Source organism: Lycium barbarum, chromosome 1 (genome assembly GCF_019175385.1).
Source record: "Lycium barbarum isolate Lr01 chromosome 1, ASM1917538v2, whole genome shotgun sequence".
In the NCBI taxonomy this organism is placed as follows: domain Eukaryota; kingdom Viridiplantae; phylum Streptophyta; class Magnoliopsida; order Solanales; family Solanaceae; genus Lycium; species Lycium barbarum.
In genome coordinates, this window is record NC_083337.1 from 31,439,446 (window position 1) to 31,447,562 (window position 8,117).

Genomic DNA, 8,117 nt, shown 5'->3' on the forward strand with positions numbered 1-8,117 from the left:
TTCACAAGTTTATGCCGGGTCCGACATAAAAGTTTACCCATTAAAAGTATGCCCACACCGACATAAACTTGTTAAGGAATTACCAAACTTATGCCGGACCCGACATACTTATGCCTTATGGGCAGACTTGGCATAAGTATGCCGGATCCGGCATAACTTTGGTAATTCCTTCACAAGTTTATGCCGATGGGGGCATACTTTTAATGGGTAAACTTTTATAGTATGCCACATAAGGCAGAATTTTTCCTTAAGGCATAACTAAAAGTTTGCCTTATAAGGCAAAGTCTATACCTTAAGAAAAAGTTCTGCCTTATGGGGCATACTTTTAGTTATGCCTTAATTAAAAGTTTGCCCCATGAGGCATAGTTCCTTAAGGAAAAGTTTTGCCCCATAAGGCATAACTAAACTATGCCTTGAGGAAAAGTTATGCCCCCTCCGGCATAACTTTAATTTTTCCTTAAGGACTTTATGCCGGATCCGGCATACACTCCCCGCAGCCCTGCCTTGCGAAATTATTTTTTTATTTTATGCCTGAGCGGAATTCAAACCCAGAACCTCAAATATCCAAGCGAAGGGTAAAATTTAAAGACCACAAATATGAGGAGCAAAATTTAAAGACCACCCCAAAAGAAGGGCAATCCGTGCAAAAAAATGATCCACGAGTTTGAGAATAAAGAATAGTTTTACGCATAGGAAAAGAGTTCTAACTTCTACACCCGGATAATGTAAAATTATCACAACACTATATATAACGTTGGGCTAGCAGATATGTTTAAAGAAACAGGCCTTACATCAAACAAATTGGCTCAGATTGATCCCATTTTGTTCAAAGTAATTATGGTGTACAACTATTATATAGGCCAATTGACCGTAAAAGTTGCAGGATTTCAGATTATATCCGTGCAGGAAAATAATTTCGAGAGACATGTCGAATAGATAGATAAAAGTGCAACACCACATGTGCTAAACAATAAGTTTCTAAACACAATGTACACTAACTGCATTTACAGATGCCCCACATTTGTGCATAAATAATTAGTTGATCTATCCCAGAACATAAGAATTAGACGTGTCTTTTCTGAGACAACTCACATAATCCAAACTTTAGACGTAACAAATTTCAAAGTTTTAATAAAAGTGATTGCTTCAGCATGCAGAGTTCCCCAGCATAATGTATTCGGAAACGTGGGCTTGACGTAACCATTAAGAAACCATCACATGTTCACCACTTGGTTAGTCATAATCCGCGTGCATAGAAGTACCTCATTATCAATCTGTAAGCAAACACTTAACTATTATTACTTCACTAATTATATGCTCCATATTGAAGCAAGCAAGTGAAGTAGGCTGGATAAGATGTGAGATCTTACTGTAATACAAGGCCTAAAGAAAGAATGGGTTTGATTTACTCCAGTTCAAGCATAATATGTTTGAAACCATTGAGATGAAATTAAATACAGTGATATAAATGAAAATTCATATAACTGACTCTCTCTTACTTGAAATTAAGGCGTAGTTATTGGAGATTCATCTTTGACAAATCAGAGAATCAAAATCTACTCACATCACAGGAACAAGGTGACCTCTAATAAAGCTTCATAGTTCGATTGGAGAAACCATGAAGGGTCACAAAAGCCGTGTCTACTGACCAGAGGCGAATCTAGAGTTTGTACTTTATGGGTTCAAATTCAATATTCTACCACTTTCATCAAATTTACTGAGCTCACTACATATAGCCAGAACCTAGTTGGGTTCAGATGAACCATAGCTTGTAAGTTGGATACACCCCTGCTACTGACCCACCCCAAGACCCACGGTATGGTCTCAACCCACTTATGTGTAAGTGCAGTTTCAACGTGGTGTTATTATTATGGCTTCTTCAATCCGCTACAATATAAATGACATGGCTTGCTAAAACCAGCCTAGCCATCATTTGAGTTGCCAGCTCCTTGCTACATCATGTTTGGTCCCTTACGCTCATGAGTATTGCTATGGAAATGGATGAAAACCATGAGACTTGGATTTAATCCTAAGATTCCCCCGTGTCTAAATCTTAATGACCGGAGTTATCTCATAACGTTTACAAATACAAGGCAGAATAGTCTAAGTACGTACATGTACACACATGCTGACCTAAACACCAGCATTTTATAAAATAAAAACACAGCAAAAGGAAATAATACCAAAGCACTATACGAGGCATTCTTTAATAATAAAGGAAGCGTCAGATTTTTAGGTATTTAAAGATGTTCACACGATGTTTTGTATACCCCTAGATAATATCCTGGCCTAACCCTGAATGCCAAATGATGAAGATACAATGAAAGGAACTTAAGCAATTTGGAACTTGCTAGTTGAGAGAACCACCAAAACCTAGCTCAGCAAAAATTACTATCTGAAAAGGAATGTATATACAGTTTTAGAACAGCTTATGTATTGTTTAAAACTATTTCCACCTTTTTTAATCATGCGCTATAATTAATCAACCCTGCAATAAAGGACCATGACCAGCTATGGCAAGCAGCACACAGTCCAAGCCAACAGAAGTGGGTGGCAAGAGAGCTGTTCCAAGAACTTCCGAGAGTTGTCTATTCATACTAAATAAGTTGCTATAAAAGTTTAGAGAAGAAAATTATTTCCTAAATTACGAATAAAGATCTGAAAGCACAAGCCTGCATAATACTGCAGACACAAGTAAGTGCCTCCACTCATCCATCCAATAATTCGGTCCACATTCATCCCAAGCAAGGATTTAGGCTAAGAACTTAATCAGTCAATTCCAATAACCAAATTTCACACATCGTTCTCACAAGAATACATTAAGGAGTTACCGAGTTCAATTATTGGCACCACAATATCTCCTATACATCTGCACCACTGTTGCAGCACGGACACAAACAAGGCAAGGATGTCATCTCTTCCCACGAATGCAGATCCATGATCAAAATGAACTTAACGTAACCTGTTTATCACTAAGCCTAAACTCCTAACTCCCTGCCATTTCATGTTTTCTGATGATATGCATTTATGTTCATACAACTGCTTGTTTGATGTCCTTCATTTAACCAGACTATGAAGAATAAATAAATAGGCCGCAACAATTTGCTCCGGTAATCTGCACCTTTATGCTTATCAAACTAATGATTGGTACCTAATCATTTCTCTTAGATGAAGAGACATCCACTTAAATACATCTGATTTTTGCCTAGGCCAAGCTATGCATAGTAAACAATTGGGTACAAGTAGCACAAACGACAATATGCTTGGATGATACAACCACTACATGTTCAACCAAAGATTATATCTACCTGAACCAAAGCATACTTTCTATTAGGAAGGAAAAACACAATCCAAGTTTAACTAGTCATGCCATAGAAGCTTTACGCAGTTTATCACAACCATTGTTCATTAAGTTACCAGTCCCAAAATTGACCAGAGATAACATATTCTTTAACCAGTAAAACATCGCCTCAATTCAAATGAAAATGTACTTCATGCAGGAAAGAGTTTCTTTATAGAAAAGATCTTTAATTTGCTAATAGTGAATGTCCAGGTAACATAATCACACAACTGCGATGATGAGACTCAGTCTATTTAGCCAAAAGCAATTGTTCAGAGGAAGACACAAATGAAGCAAAACTTCCACAGACATTAACTGCTGATATGATAATTCAAAACATATATTACTCTTCAGTCTTCACCATCAGCACTCTACAATCCACTAAACTGGTTCGTTGGACTGATCCAAGCTGATACGATTCAACCATACCAGGAGATTTTATGATTCAAAATTGCAACTCTCAAAAACAAGAAAGAACACCACCTTTAACTAAAAGCGCTATATTACGTAATATTTTTTAAATCAACTTAATTGCATAAGATGATCTTAGCTATCATGAGTCAGAGGAGAGGAAATTTTCACCATCTGCCTTAACAAAATAGATGCACAAAAAAATGTAAAAGGATGGAGAAAATGCCATTCAATGATAGTTATACACATTTTCAACAAACAAGACCATGTAGAAAGCGCTAAAGTCTATTATGACTTTAAGAAAAAAGAGTACTAAAATCTGAGATTAGTGAAGGAAGGTGCAAATAAAGAAAAAAATTATAACTAAAAACATATGCAATACAAGAAAAGCAATAATAAGAACAAATAAGAATTAGCTAGATAGCAGGGATGATCTACTACAATCAAATGAATACATTAAATAAGATTCAGGCAAATCATGTTACAGAACTATTTAATTACTTTGATTTGCAAAATGCAGTTTTAAGTTTCTATCAGATTTAATAGCTGCCTTTTTATACTAAATTTCTAGTATCCTCTTTCCATTTACTAACGAATTCACTCATGACGATTATCTAGCAAATATATTGCTTTGTCAACTATATATATTCTTTAATACCTACCTATTCAAGAGGGAGAACAGTAGAACACACCTTAGTGCCTTGGTGCCTGCATAAAAGCACCACCTAACTTTGGCAAAGTGCACAACCTAAGTTGCAACTTATGTCAGACCTGAAGTGTGCCTTAACGGAGCCACTAATAACACTGCTGCAAAGTATAACTATTTAACTAATTAAACACAAACTAATTGTAATGATCAAGAAAATATCTCACATTGTCGCCAAATTTGAGGGATGAGATGCTTATTGCTACTTCTGGTTGACCATAATCAATATTTGGAGCTTGCTATAGACGGGCAAATTCTGTTGCTGATTCCCTTTTCAAAACTGGTAGCTATTAACAGGAAGATGTAAACATGTATTATTGCATTATGGAACTGCCTAGAGACACAAAAGGGAAGATGAGAATGGATCAAATGCAAATGCCAAACTTTAGAGCAAGGCAAGACACAAGAAGACACACTTTCTATTGATGATCATCCCCAACAGTCATGGTGTTCTACTGCTTCTTCTTTTAGAATTTACTCCGTAATAGAAAAGTTTCTTTTCTATCTTTTGTTGTCCAAAAACTTTTCCCGATAAAAGGGATTCATCTTTTAACCAAAATGCCTTGAGAAACACAGACAATCTGGAAGCTAGCATAGACAATGTTACATTTATGTGAAGTAGCTTATGTTAACTACCTTCTATCCCTGAATCATCCCAATAGTAAAGGGTTGGATATGTCCAACACCATACATAATTTTTGAGGAGGTAAGGCTCCATATCCCCCTCCTTCATGTATTCTCCTTTTGGAATCAAATATACAAGATAGAGGTCATTCCAAACCCCCCAACACCATAGGAGGTGAAAGCCTGGTGGTAATTGGCTTGAACCTTGGGGTGCTCCCTTTCAAGGTCTCAAGTTCGAAACCCACTGGGTGCAAACAATTTCTGAGGGCCATCGGACTAGGGTAAAACCCTGAATTACCCGTGGTGCACTTGCGGGAAACTCCTTGCCGAGGGCCTGTGCACCCCCGGGATTAGTCGGGGCTCAAAGAGACCCGGACACCCGGTGCTTAATCAAAAAATAAAAATAAAATAAAATCCGATAAATGGAGTATTTTAACCAATTTAGACATGAAAAGTTCCACCTTGATGGGGATGGATGGAAACTGTAGTGAGCAAATAGGGCATGTAATGAGACTGAACTTCGCATTTGATTCGACCCTTTCATCCAACAATTCTGTCATCTGAGACTTAGCAAGTCTTTGATCTTATAAGAACTTCAGCCAAACACGGACATCCTAACCAACATGGCTATTCTCAAACCCACAAGTACTTGACAATTGAAGCCTCTTAGAGTCAACCAACTCAAGTTATGGCATAAAAGCAGTATATCCTTGCGACTTCATACAAGAGGTGTTCCAACTCTTAGCCTCGACCTTGTTCATACATGAAAACCAACTAAATAGCAAGCAGAATTAGAGACATGTAGCAAGACCCTTGGTGTGCGGGTCCCCATCGCTTGAACAACTCTGCTCACCCATCAAACAGACGACTCTACTTCAAAGCCCAGACATTCAAGAAACAATCTTACTGCGGGACAGAGGTACTAAAATGGAAGAATAACTTAAAAAGTGAAAAACGCAAGATCATTCCAATTTTTATCGAAGATTATCTTCATAGAGAACCATATGTTCTTGTAGGTTCTCACTTTGTAGTATATTGCTGTAGCTAGAACTCTTCTATCATCAATAAAGTTATTCCACACTATCCAAAATAAGAGACTGAAGAAAGCAAAATCATTCTTAGCAGCGCATCACATCTCAAGTAATACATAGCTACCATTCGTAATTATAACACTAGCTAATAAATGAAAAAGCTTGTAAAGCGAGATTACTAGGAGTCGCATGATCCTTCACCCTTTTGAATGCAGTTTTCTTGCCAACATAATTGTTAAACCAGTGCATATGTATGATTGTGTGCACATAGTGTAGCTGCCTATCATCCTACAAATTTGACACGCCTAGCTACCAAGCAAGTATATTTTATAACGAATTGCTACCGATCTTATCAACACAACTAAAGTAGGCTAACCAGTAAGCATGAGCAGATCGTAACATAATCTTTAAAATAATACTCCCTCCGTCCCAATTATTTAAGTGTCTTACTTTCCTCTTTGGTTTGCCCCATAAAGAGTGTCTCTTTCTATATTTAGTAAATTTACAATTCAAACATACTATATGGCAAGTTTAAAATCACAAGATTCAAAGGATATTTTAGTACATTACATACGTCTTTAATTTAGGACAACAAAATTCAAAAGCCTCTTTTATTCTTAAAACTTTGTGCCTAATCAAACTAAGACACTTAAAATTGGGACAGAGGGAGTACTTATAAAGCAAAGAGACACAAACTCCAAAAAAAAAAATTTGAAAAGAATGTCAATTGTCCCTGCAAGAAAGCATTATAATTGCTGCAGTAAGCATCCAAAATTAGCAGTAAAAAGGAACAATTTTTCAAGTCAATAGTTAACATTTATTTTCGGCATCATCCACCAAAGAAGAAATACTATACCCTTTTCATCTTAACCCCAGAAGCAGAGATATAGAGATGAAGAAAGATCAGTCAGCATCGACAGATTGGACCTGGGAAGAAGAGGATTCGAGTTGGAGTCGTTTAAGAGCTTCTTTGTGGGCCCAAGTTTCAAGGGTGAGATCGGGCTTAGCATTAAGGCCCACACCAAGGATAACTATAGTGAGGAAGCTGGTGACGTAGCAAGAGAGTTCCCAATCTTCCCATTTCCTGGACTGACCAACTGGTGGTGGAGGCCGGTTGAACAGGTACCCGTTGGGCCGTTCTTGGTGGCCCGGCGTAGTAAACGGGTTCGGGCCGTGTCCTCCTCTTGTTCGGAGCCCGAACTAAGACGGGCACGGAGCATGCCTGCAAAGGGTTTCGCCGACGGCATCGTTATTATGAAGAAGAACAGAAAGAAGCTGCAATAAATTATGAGTGACAACAAGGTTTTAAAATTGAGCAGAGGTAATCAAGTTATAATTATTGAGCAGATTTGATAAAATTTGATTAATAATTAATGATTTTTGAATTTATCCAATAATTTTAGTTTTAACACTTTGATCTTAAATTTTATTTTTAATATTTTGGCCCCAAATTTTATTTTTAACATTTTGGCTCAATTTAATAAAATTCTAATTATCTAAAATTAGTGAAGAAAAAATCCCAAAAAACTCATCCCCCACTGCTCTCACCCCTCACCCCCTTCCCCAAAATAATAATAATAATAATAATAATAAAGGTTTTGATTTTTTTTTCACCAACACCCTCCAAAAAAAAATATATATATATATTTTCACAAGCAGCCTCCCTCATTCCCCCCCCCCCCCCTCCCCCCCAAATAAAAAATTAAAAGTTTTGAAACTCTATTTTTTCACCAGCCCTCCTCCTCCACCCACCCCTCACCCTCGTGACCCAACACCCACCACTCCCAACCTCCAAAAAAAAAAAATTGGTTTTGGTTTTTTGCATCCCAGCCCCCCCCCCCCCCCCCCTGCCCACCCAAAAAAATATTTTTTCTTGAAAAAACGTTTTGAATTTTTTTATTTTATTTCTTACTCCACCAGGCACCCACCCAAAAATAAATTTGTTTTGGTTTTTTGCAACACCCATCCCCCCCCCCCCCCCCCCCCGCCGCCAAAAAAAAAAAAA

At 37.4% G+C, this 8,117-nt stretch overlaps 1 long non-coding RNA gene across 2 annotated transcripts; it reads right to left on the reverse strand.

Moving 5' to 3' along the window:
- Positions 1-769: 769 nt before the first annotated feature.
- LOC132634070 (uncharacterized) lies at positions 770-7,643 on the reverse strand. 2 transcript variants are annotated; one of them, XR_009580029.1, is made up of 3 exons: positions 5,543-7,581; positions 4,625-4,744; positions 770-1,274 (listed from the first exon to the last, which is right to left on the reverse strand). It is a non-coding gene; the product is annotated as an uncharacterized LOC132634070 (long non-coding RNA). The 2 variants fall into 2 exon arrangements; XR_009580027.1 differs by having other exon boundaries at positions 4,625-7,643.
- Between the last annotated feature and the right edge of the window lie 474 nt (positions 7,644-8,117).